The 12,830-nt window shown below is 35.8% G+C and overlaps 1 protein-coding gene and 1 non-coding gene across 4 annotated transcripts in view; one reads left to right on the top strand and one right to left on the bottom strand.

Moving 5' to 3' along the window:
- SMG6 (SMG6 nonsense mediated mRNA decay factor) overlaps positions 1 to 12,830 on the bottom strand; it is a 198,714-nt gene that overhangs the window by 40,406 nt on the left and 145,478 nt on the right. The window lies entirely within an intron of this gene.
- LOC120867529 lies at positions 7,726 to 7,835 on the top strand. Its single transcript, XR_005721948.1, has one exon. It is a non-coding gene; the product is annotated as a U6 spliceosomal RNA (small nuclear RNA).

Below are 12,830 nucleotides of genomic sequence, written 5' to 3'. Positions count from 1 at the left end.
CTCTTCCGGCCCGGTGGGGTGAGAGGAGAGGCCTTTGAGAGCATATGCAGCTAGCACGCCCTCCATGCAGTTTCTGGACAGTTTCCATCACAGATGAGAGTTTTATGTTGAATTTTAAGTTGACCACAAATATTTAACTTCCCTGGGCCACAAATGCAGTATCTTCTCTGTGGTTTAGCTGGCACCAAGTACATATTTACGAATCTCTATATGTCTGCCTGTTATTTAAATTTCTTACAGAAGTGCCAAGGTCTTCAGTTGTGATTTATCCTCTCACATTCCATATGAGCGGGGCTGAACCCTGATCAGGCCTAATTCTTGGAGAAAGGAGGTATCTTTACCATTGAAGCTCAGGGTCTTCTGAGTTACATTTTCCTATTACTGCTTTCCGCCTCAAAAAATATTACTGGGGGGTGGGGGGTCCTGTTCCGGGTTCTCGTATTTGAATTACAAAGTAGAAAATATAAAATTTCTCTGTTTTTTCCCCACAAGAGAGTGAAGAATAAAAATGAAACACAGAAAATCTATGTACCTTAGCTACATTAGAAAGCAAAACAAACAAAAAAAGCTAGGTGTAAAGCGCCATAGATTTCTAAATATGTATTCTTATTTACTTAGCAATTCCTGAGTATCATAAGGAGCACTAGGCTTATAAAGATTATAGCAAACCAACTGCTCCCTAGCTGGGTCTTCAACAAGCTGGCCTGGGAAAGGGCTCTGGCTTGACAAGAGCACAAGATTCTGGTTCATTCCACATCCCAGGGTCAGTTTCTCCTGACAAACTGGCAAGAAACACGAGGTGGCAATTTTATTAAATAAAGGCATATGAGCAGATCGTAGGAAACCTGTGAATTTCAAAACAAGCCCTCCGACTTCATTCTGGGTGTCTGTCATTGCCTTCATCTTCTGCAGAGCCGCTTACTGGGCCTTTGGGTTATGGTTCTACTCATGTGCCGGCTGTGGGTGGTGGGGGGAGATACCAAGCTACAGAGCTGAGACCAAACACAGAAAGACCAACACTTACCTTCAGAAAATCAGTGAACTTTCCAAGTATTCAACTTGGAAGGCTAGAAGCTCATTTAAAGGGCGACTTCCCTGGTGGTCCAGTGGTAAGGACTCTGCTTCCACTGCAGGGGGCACAGGTTCGATTCCTGGTTAGGAAGCTTAAGATTCCACACACTGTACAACATACTGCACACCCCCCTGGCCCCGCAAAGAAACTCATTTAAAAAAAAAATCTAGCATTGACTTGTAATTAGAATGGCTTTAAGTACATGCATCTAGTTACTCTGTCCACCCTTTCAGTTTTCCACTGAAATGACTGAAGGAAAAAAAAAGAAAAAAGAAAGTATATATCAGTACTAGGCAACCACATACCAGAAACTATGAGGAATTTTCTGTAAGACAAACTGCAGATGGGACTGGAATGAGGAAAAGAACAACTGATGTTCAACCCTTTGCCTGCTTGATAAGTACACAGATGAGACTTCAGCAGCCAAATCCCACTGATGCCCTTTTCTCGGAGCAATTAAGCTAAGAGCCAAGGTGGGTTCTGATCCACTCAGAAGGGCACAACTAGATTCACCAGGGTATCAGAAGAAACTTAGTGGCTGCTGGATTACAACTGTTGTGGTTGGCCACGTGAGGCAGGAGGAAGACAAAGCTGAGGCAAGAACCCCAGAATGAGAACACGAAATTGGTCTATTACAGCAAAGAGAAGGGTTAGCTCCTTGCCATGACTATCTCTAGCTCTAACTTCCACTCTAGAAGTATTTAACACCAGCAGCGTAAATCAAATGTTCCTCTTTTCCTTTTACACGCACCTGAAAATCTTAACAGACCCCAACCTGAGATCCTAATATGAACAAGTACAGACTGCCTAAAAAAGGATGGGAAAAAAAAAATTCACCTAACGTATGAAAAGGTATTAAATTGAACAGAAGGATACCAATGTAAGGAATAAGTGAGTATCTCTCTAGAACAGTCATTGCAAAAGCTCTGGACTCTTTCATTTAATCTTCAACAGTAATGACACAAGGAGAGATAAATAGACCATTGGGACAGAACATAAAGTCCAGAGACAGACCCCAACATAGAGTCAAATGTGTTACATAATAAGTCAGTGATGCTCAATCAATGGAAAATGCTCCTGTCTGGAAAAAAATTAACCTTGTCTCTACCTCATGCCACAAACAAAAATTAATTTGAGATGGATTACAGACCTAAGTGTGAATGACAGATAATGTAACTTCTAGAAGAAAAAAACAGACAAATATCTTCATGATCTTGTAGGCAAATAGCTCTTACATATGACACAAAAAGCATTAACCATTAAAGAAAAAAATTGATAAATTTGACTTCATAAAAATTAAGAACTTGTGTTTATCAAATGATACCATTAAAAGTGAAAATATGAGCCAAGGGTGAGAGAAGGTATTTTTAATACAAACATGTATACCCAACATAGGACTTACATTCAGAGTACTTTAAAAATTATTCTATAAATTGGTAAGAAAAAGACAAATCACTGAAAGGAAAAATGGGCAAAAGTCAGGAACAGGCACTCCACAGAAGAGGACATCCAAGTGACCAAAAGCAGAAGAAAAGGTTCTCAACATCATTATTCACCAGGGAAATGTGAATTACAGTTGCAATGAGATACTTCTGTACACCCACCAGGAAGGCTAAAATGAAAACCAAAACCAAACTGAAACCAAGAGTTGACAAATACGTGGAACAACTGAAGTTCTCTTATACTGCAGATGGTCATGTATACTGGTACAAGCTCCTTGGAAATCTGCTTGGCAGTGTCTACTGAAGTTAAACACACATCTACCTTACAACCTAACAAGCCCATTCCTAAGGTACGCATCAAAGAGAAATAGAGTATATGTCCATGGTTGCTTTATTCATAATAACCAAGATTGGTAAAAGAAACGTCCATCAACAGAAGTAGTAAACTGTAGTGTATTTATACAACAAAATGCTACACAGCAATAATGCAGCATGAACTACTCTTACATGTAATAACCTGAATGAATCTTGCATAGATTGTGCTGAACAAAAGAAACAAAGGGTATGTACTGAATACAATATAATTCTATTTATACACGCATCAAAACCAGGCAAAACAGACAGACAGTGAACAAGGTCAGGATAACTGTTACCTGTGTTAAGGGAGAGGGAAGAGAGCGGGCATAACAAAGCCTGCTGGGATTCGAGAAATATTCTGTATCTTGATGGGGGTCACAGTTAGCATGAATATAACCATATGTAAAAGGTACTGAACTCAAAAGTAGTGCGTATTACTTAATGAAGGTTAAACTTCAATAAACAAGTAAAACACAACAACAACACACACACACACACACACACACAGAGTAAACTGCATTTCAATCTAGAGAAGGCAGTCATATAAGAAAATGATCAGGAAAAACTATAGGTAAGGCTATAAGCAGCAATTAAATATAGCAAAAGAAAAGCAATACTGATATGCGTGACTTGGTTGAGTCTCTTCTGTAACACCGAAGAGAATTTAGAGATGAAAATAATGGGCAGGGGAGAGTAAATCTTTAAAAAGCTATTCCAGAAAGATCAAGACTGATGGGAAAAGAGCAATAACTTAAAAAATGAGAAAGGAAAGGAGTGGAGAGGAGGAAAAGTAAACTTTCCCGAGTAACAGAGACATTTGGAGCCTGAATATTCAAAAGTGAAAGAAAGTGAAGTCACTAAGTCGTGTCCGACTCTTTGTGACCCCACGGACGATAGCCTGCCAGGCTCCTCCGTCCGTGGGATTTTCCAGGCAAGAATACTGGAGTGGGTTGCCATTTCCTGCTCCATATTCAAAGCTCATGCTAAAAAACTTAATTTGAAACCAACACCTTCATTAGAGATGGCCAAAAAAAAGTGGGCTTTTTTTTTTTTTTTTTAATGAATACAAATTTGCATTCAGTGGGAAAGAGTGCTGTGATCAATTAGTAATGCCTGTCTTTGGCACAGAATGAAAATACACCTATCAGACATTTGCCATGTGTGATTGAGACATACCTTGGTTCAGTCTTTAACTTCCAAGGACAATGAGAAAAAATAATCCTATTAGCATTAAAAAACAAAACAAAAGAACCCACACAAATCTGATTGGTCTCATACTTGTGTGCCCCACACTGCCCTATTCATGTAGAAGGGCAAAAGAAAGGCGTTCTTGGATAAACTAAAGTCTCACTGATACCTGTGATACCTATACAAACTAGGAAACGGGGGAGTGGTGACCGGAGGAAGCAGGAAGTCTCGCACTTCTGCATGGGGGTGTGTGGCAGAGACTGCCAGTTGTTTCTCATTATCTGTTCTCCTTCTCTTCCTCTGTAATAGAGCCCTTGATTTTTAGCTGTGTATACAGTCCACGGGGTGGCAAACAGTTGGATGCAACTGAGTGACTAACACTTTTTTTCATGGTCTACCTATTAATAGAATAAAAATATTTCCCAGTCTACACTGCAGTTAGGTTTGGCCAAGTGACTCAGTTCTGGCCAGTAGAATGTAGACTGTAATGTGTATGAACTCCCAGGGAAGGCCCTTATTAAAATTTTTTTTAAAATTGCATTTCTTCTTTAACTGTTTCTACTTCACACAGGCTTGCATGCAGATGAAGTGGCTGGCATTTCAATAGCTATCTTAGACTTTAAGAGGTTGTTGGAAAGGAAAACCAAGTAAAAAGCACATCAAAAAAGTAGAAACTTGGTCCATGACACCATGGAGTGTCAAATCCAAAAACCTCTGGGCTTCCTCCACTTGAGAGGGAAATCTATCTTATTTAAGTTACAGTTATTGGAGGGTCTCTTGCATCTTGCAGCTGAACATAATCCTAACTACACTGAGAGCTAGCTATATCCTATTTAATTTTTCCACTTGATAAGTAGAGAAAAACAACTTAATGCATTTTATTTTAAAAATCAGAGATAAACAACTGGAATTAAAATGTGATGAGTATAGAAGAATTGGTTGTACAACACTGAATGTTCTAAATGCCACTGAATTGTTCACTTTAAATGGTTAATTTTTATGTTATACAAATTTTACCTCAATAAATTAAATTCTAAAGAAAAAAAATCCCAAAGTAGAAATTAATAACAATTTAAGAAATCCAACTTTAAAAACAAACTTCCAAATAATTTTAGAATCAAAAAGAAAAAAAATCAAAATGATAATCAAAGACTACTTTAAAAATGACCATCAGAAGAGTATTTATCTAAATGGATTAGAGTACAGCCAAAGTATTAGTAATCACATATTCAAAGTCATAAAGCTTTTAAGTAAACTAGTAAGAAATAAGCAAACACAGAAGATTCAACACAAGCAGAAGAAAAAAATAAGTATAAGAACAATAAAAGAAAAAAAAGATAAAAGTCAATAAATTAGAGGACAATAAATATAAGAGCTAGTTTTTTAAAATGAAATGCAAACAGCTAACATTTTAAGAAAAAAGTGAGAGAATACAGAAAAAAAAAGGGATGATTTTAGAGAAATGGATGATGTCTTGGGATAAGGTCAGTCAAGAAAACTGACGCAAGAAGTGGTGAAAATATCCTCACTGTGGTGATGTTTACACTACCGCATGTTTCTGTCAAAACTCATACTTTGAATCAAACACTTAACACTGTTGAACTATTTATTGTATGTATTTGTTATAGCTTAATAACCTTACCTAAAAATTTTTTTTTTCTGCCTAGAAAACTGACTCAATAACTAAAAAAGCCTTAAAAAAAAAAAACACATACTAAGGGAAGAAACAGAAAAAAGGAGGTGTCAGAGGCTTTCTTTACAAAACTACTAGAGGCTGAGGTGCCTTTATAGGTAAGTTCCTTCAGTTTATTCACCTATTCAGTCATTAAATATTTATTCATGGTATGGAACAGGATCCATTCTCCAGGCACTGTTCTAAGCACTGGGGAGTATACAGTAAATAAAATAAAAGTTTTTACATTCTGGTAGAGGGCAATAAACAGGCAAAGTGAAAACAAAACAAAATCCAACTTGTCAGGCAGGTGATGGAAAGTGTTAAGAAGAAAAATAAAAGTTCAGTGGAGGGACAGAGAGTGCCTGGGGTAGACTGTCCATTTCTTTACCATTTATTACTGGTAGAGAACTTTCTGATAAGGTTGGCTCTTGAACAGGAATCTGAAGGACTTTAGGAAGTAAGCTATGCAGTTGGGTAACAGCAGAACAGAAGTGCAAAGGCCCAGAGGCCTGAGTTGTTTGGCATGATTAAAGAATGAGGAGGCCAGTTTGGCCAGTGAAGAGTAAGTGGAGAGTGGTGGGAGATGAGGTCAGAAAGGATGTAAGCCTTGGCAAGGGCTTCATATTTTCTTCTGAGTGAGATAGAAATCCTCTGGAGGGGCTTGGAGCAGTGGTATTAGCTAATCCAACGTACATCTTAAGATCACCCTGGCTGTTGTGTTGAGACTAGGCTGAAGGGGAGAGAAGATTACAACATGCCTACACTGACAGTCTAAGCAAGAGAAAGGACTGTTTTGGATTAGGGTGGTATTAGTAGAAATCGTTGTTAAATGGCTGGGTTCTGTACATATTTCAAAGGCAAAGTAAAAAGACTGCTGAGAGGCTGAAGGTAGAGTATGCACGACAGTCAAGAATGACTGTAAGTAACACACTCTATATACTTGTCAGGTCACAGAAAAAGAAAAGGTGCTTCCCATTTCTTTGCACAGAGTCAGTACACCAGAATACTCCAATATGCAAAGAAAAAAAGCAGTAAAGACAGGAAAGAGAGGCCAGGCCCACTATGGAAATGGACATAAACACCCTAAGTAAAGAACAGCACATCAAATGTGGCAGACCACTAAAATGCAACCCAAATAAGGTTCATCCCAATAAGAAAAGGACCAGTCAAATTTAGAAAACATTAATTTAAAACACACCACATATAAAGATGTGGTACCTCTACACAATGGAATACTACTCAGTCATAAAGAAGAACAAATAACGTCATTTTCAGCAACATGGATGCAACTCGAGATTACCATACAAAATGAAGTAAGTCAGAAAGACAAATGCCATATGACACCACTTAAATGTGGAACCGCAAATATGACACGAACGGACTGATCTATGACACAGAACAGAGTCAGGGACGTAGCCTGGTGGGTGCCAAGGGACGTAGGGGTGAAAGATGGCACAAGTGGGAGTCTGGGGCTAGCAGATGCAAGCTGCTATATATATGGAATGAACAAACAACAAGGCACTACAGTGTAGCACAGGGAACTATATATTCTTGGGATATACCGTATCGGCGTCTTTTGATAAACCACAGCGGAAAAGAATATGAAAAAGGATGTATAACTGAGTCACTTTTCTGTATAACAGTAATTAACACAATATTGTAATTCTACTATAACCCAGTGAAAGTAAATTAAAAAAGGGAAAAAAATCACATAAATTAATGAATAAATGATCAGCTAAGAAGAGAATTAGTAAGAAAATTTGATGTGATAGCTGAATATAAAAGTTAGCTTTCCCCAAGTACTATATAGACAGTGTACTGAAAAAAATCCCATTCATTATAGCAAGAAAATCAATAAAAAAACATGGGAGACATAAAAGTACTGATGTCCAGAGAATACATTGTTTTAATAAGAAAACTTGTAACAATGTCAAATTTTCTTCAAAGATATTTTTAAAGTGAATGCAATTCCAATCAAAATACCATGAGGAGTGCTCCTTTCTGGCAGCGCATATAGTAGAACTGGAACAACAGAAAGAAAATTAGCATGCCCCCCTACACAAGGATGACATACAAATTTGTAGATATGTCCTTTTTTTCTTTTATTGTATATCTGAAAGTTGCTAAGAGAGTACATCTCAAAAGTTCTCTTCACACAAAAAGGAAATGTGTACCTATGTGTGGTGATGGATACTAACTAGACTTATTAACTTAGGAGATCAAACTAGTCAATTCTACAGGAAATCAATCCTGAATATTCATTGGAAAGACTGTTGCTGAAGCTCCAATACTTTGGCCACCTGATGGAAGAACTGATTCATTGGAAAAGACCCTGATGCTGGGTAAGATTGAGGGCAGGAGGAGAAGGGGATGACAGAAGATGAGATGGCTGGATGGCATCACCGACTCGATGGACATGAGTTTGAGCAAGCTCTGGGAGTTGATGAGGGACAGGGAAGTGTGGCGTGCTGCAGTCCATGAGGTCACAGAGTCGCACATGACTGAGCGACTGAACTGAAGTGAGACTTATTGTTGTGATCATTTCACAATATATTCATATATCTAATCTTTATGTTCTATACCAAAAACTAATATGTTATATGTTAATTATATCGCAACTAAAAAATACCATGAGGATTTTTTTGGGGGGGTGCAGTGGGATTGAAAATTATTCTGAAGTTTGTATAAAGCATAAGTAGATGGGAAAAGCCAAAGCTATACAGCAATAAAATATAAAAGGAATGTGTGTAAACTCACATCAGTAGAATGAGAACACATTACAAAGCTACAGTAACTAAAATGGCAAGGTTATGTTTCAAGAACAGACTAGCAAAAAATAATAAAAGTCCTAAAAACAGAAGCTAGTATGCATTTGTATCTATGTATAAAAACAGATTCTAGCATAGCATATCCATATATCAGTATATAATGAAGCTTAACTTTTAGGTAAGCTAAAAGTTTAATGAATCATTTAATACATGATGCTACTTTATAAACTATTTATACAGGAGGCTAAGGATGGGGAGACATATGTACACACATGGCTGATTCACGTCAATGTGTGGCAAAACCTACCACAATATCGTACAGTAATTATCCTCCATTTAAAATAAATAAATTAATTTAAAAATTGTTAGATCTCTGTTTCACACCACTCAGAAAAATAAATGTTTTAAAATAATAACAATTTTTCAAAAAGTAAAATAATGAGAATAAAATATGAATATTCATTTGGTTTGAAGTTAGGAAGACTTTTTAAAGCATAAAAACAAATTTCATAAAGGGAAAATTTAAAGATTTGGCTATGTAAAATTTTAAACCATTGACATTTGAGAAGAATCCCATAAATAATGGAAGGTAAGTGACAAACTGTAGAAAATATTTTCAATGTAAATGACTGAAAAGGGTTCAAATCCTTGTCAGAAAGGCCTTTAAAATAAAAAAAAAGTGAAAAATACTCCAAAAAAAAAAAAAAAAAAAAACAAACAGGCAAAGGATATGAAAAGGTCTCCTTAAAAAGATATAAAAATGCCAATGCTCAAAAGTACCTGAGAATTCCTCTTTTAAACATTTTCAAGATCATTTTCTTTAATTACAGTGGTAACACTCATTATTTCAAAGACTCATTTTATTCTTTACTTTAAAAAGGAATTAAAAAAAAAAGAAAAAGGAATAACTGAATTTGCTCACTGTATTGCCTATTGAAAAAATATTTACTATTCTTGATTCCAAGTGTTGTTCTGGCTATTTAAAAGAAAAACAAACAACTATCATAACATTGTAAATCAACTATACTCCAATAAAAATTAATTGTAAATATCAAAATAGTTCAATGATATTTTCTTTATCAATGAGATAAATGAAAATGACTGAAATAAATGAAAACAGGAAATCTCAGCAGAAAAACAGAAACTGAAAAAGAATCAAATGCAAAGTCGAGAACTGGAAGGAAAAAAAAGGAAGGCAACAAAACAAAACAAACCCAACAATCCAATATCTGAAATAGGAAAGTCACTGGATGTGCTTAAAAGGAAATGGAGATGATACAGAAGTGAGTAAATTTGAATTCTCAAATCTCTGTATAGCCACAGAGAAGAAGCCCCATATTCTGTGTATACACAATATTCAAATTTCTGGCCTGACTTCTAAACCATGTATGTGTAGATTAAATGTAAAAAAAAGTAACAACAACAAAACCAGACAAACAAAATGGATGTTTGACCTACTGCAATTTGAGTCCAACCAACCGAAATGCCCAATACACCAAAGCAAAAACCTTCTCTGGAGAAACAAAACTAACTCCACATGACATTTACAGTTACAGGATAAAATCTCAAATCACTCAATGTATAAAGAAACAAGACAATGTGACCTACTCTTTTTTTAAAGTATTTTTTAACTGAAGTATAGCTGATGTATAAGTTATAGACACACAACACAGTGATTCACAGCTTTCAGAGATTTCCCACTTATATTGTAAAACACTGGCTATACTCCCCTTTGTACAGTATCACTATAGTTTATTTTATACTTAATAATTCATACCTCTTTATCTCCTACCTCTATATTGTCCCCCTCCCAGCAATTTGTTTATTCTCTGCAACTGTGAGTCTGCTTCTTTTTTGTTATATTCACTGGTTTGTTTTTTGTTTTGAGCTGTGCCACATGGCATGTGTGGGACCTTAGTTCACTGACCAGGGATCAAACCCATGGCCCCCACAGTGGAAGCATGGAGCCTTAACCACTGATCCCCAGGGAAGTCCTGTGTATTGTTTAGATTCTACACATAAGTGATATCACACACTATTTCATGTGACCTATTTCTAAGAGAAAAGACAGGAAATGGAGACCACTTTAGAAATGACACAAATGTTAAAATTAACAGCAAGATTAGTGACAAAGTTACTATAATGGCATTCAATGAGATAAAGGAAAATGTCTGAAATAAATGAAAACATAGAAAAGCTCAGCAGAGAAACAGAAATTGAAAAAGAATCAAATGGAAAGTCTAGAACTGGAAGGAAAAAAAAGGAAGCCAATAAAACAAAACAAACCCAACAATCCATTATCTGAAATAAAAAAGTCACTGGATGCGCTTAAAAGGAAATGGAGATGACAAAGAAGTGAGTAAATTTGAAGTCAGAATAGTAATCACTCAAGGTGAAGAGGAAAAAAATAAATAAAGCCCTTGATTTGGGAGACAATAGCAAAAGGCCTAACATATGTGTACGTGAATCTCAGGAGAGATTGGGGCATAAAAAAATAACTTCAGTAATGATGCCTGAAAGTCCCCCAAATTTGGTGTAGATTTAAGAGCAGTGAACCCCAAGCAGGAGAATACAAAGAAAATCAGGCCTAGACATATCATAGTGAAACTACTGAAAACCAGATACAGAGAAAAATCTAGAAAGCAGCCAGAGAAAAATGCCCCACTACATGTAGAGAACAACAATCTGAATAAATGCTAATTGATGTCTTATCAGAAACTATACAGGCCATAAGACAATAGATGACTGTATTTAAAGTACTGAAAATTTTCTATACCCAGTGAAGAGAACTTTAAAGGAAGAAATGAAATAAAGATTTTTTTTTTCTGATAAAAGAATAGTAAGAGAATTTGTAGCATATGCCTTACGAGGAAAGCCAAAAGCTCTTCAAGCCAGAGGAAAATGATACTGCTTGGATACTTGGCTCTTCACAAAGAAATGGTAAGTATCTGGATAAATACAAACAACAACTTTTCTACCTTCTTAAATTAAAAAAGACACATAGATTTGTTTAATGCAAAATTATAACATTTTACAAACTGAATATCCACATTCCAATGAATGAGACTGGTTCCTTACCTAACATCATACATAAAAATTAACTCAAAATGGGTCAAAGATTTAAACTTATGAGCCCAAACTAAAAAATTCTTAAAGCATAGCAGAAAATCTTTACATTGTTGGATATAGTAATGATTTCTGCACAAGACACCAAAAGCACGTGCCGCAAAGAAAAACCAGACACAATGGTAAAATTAATGTCATATATATGTACATACATATATACACATATACACATACATGTATATGTATGTGCTGTATTGATCATGGCTTGCGGGATCTTAGTTCCCCAACCAGAGATGGAAACTGGGCCCTCAGCAGCGAAAGCACAGAGTCCCAAACACTGTATCATCAGGGAATTCCCAATCTTACATATATTTTACCACACATATACAAACAGCCTTATCAGCACAAGACTTTAGCATTTTACTTCAAATATTTGCTAACATTAAGTTAGTAGAAATAAAATTTGCACGTCTTTGCAGTAAAAAATCAAAAACCAAACACAACCTCGTAACACTGTCATGTTGGTGGATACAGTATATTATGTATACAGTATATTATATACACATGTATGTTATAGTATTCAGTATATACCATGTAACAACTATAATAATAAAAGAGCAATAGGTAACTGGAACTGTATGCTTGGAAGATTTCTACATTTTATGTGAAGTGGTACAAGAGCAACTCTTAAGTAGTCTGAAAAGTTCAGGACGTACACTATAATCTACAAAGCCACCACTAAAAAACAGCAAATAGAAAGACCCAAAACCCCAAGAAATAAGTTAGAGTGGAATTCTTAATAAAAATCATATAATGTAAAAGAAGACAGGAAAGTAGGTAAAAAAGGAAGATATATATATATATATATATATATATATATATATATATGTATATGTGTATAAAGAAGGAACAAGCAACCCGGCAGGGACAAACAGAAACAACTATCAAAACTGTAACCCTAAATTCAACCATCGCATTAATTACATTAAGTGTTAATAAACCAAATACTTCACTAGAAAGGAGGAGATTTTCATTATGGATTAAGTGTAACACCCAACTACATCCTGTCAATAGAGATTTTTATATATATAAAGATACAGACTGCTTAAAAGCAAATGGACGGAAAAAGATAATACCATGCAAACAAAAAACGTAAGAAGGCTGGAATGGCTACATAAATATCAAGAAAAAAACTGATTTTAAGGCAAAGTATTATCAGAGATGGAAGAGGGACATTCCTCAGTGATAAGATGGTCAGTTCA

The sequence above is a fragment of the Oryx dammah genome, unplaced genomic scaffold (genome assembly GCF_014754425.2).
Source record: "Oryx dammah isolate SB20612 unplaced genomic scaffold, SCBI_Odam_1.1 HiC_scaffold_8, whole genome shotgun sequence".
In the NCBI taxonomy this organism is placed as follows: Eukaryota; Metazoa; Chordata; class Mammalia; order Artiodactyla; family Bovidae; genus Oryx; species Oryx dammah.
This window is presented reverse-complemented; position numbering and strand designations above follow the sequence as displayed.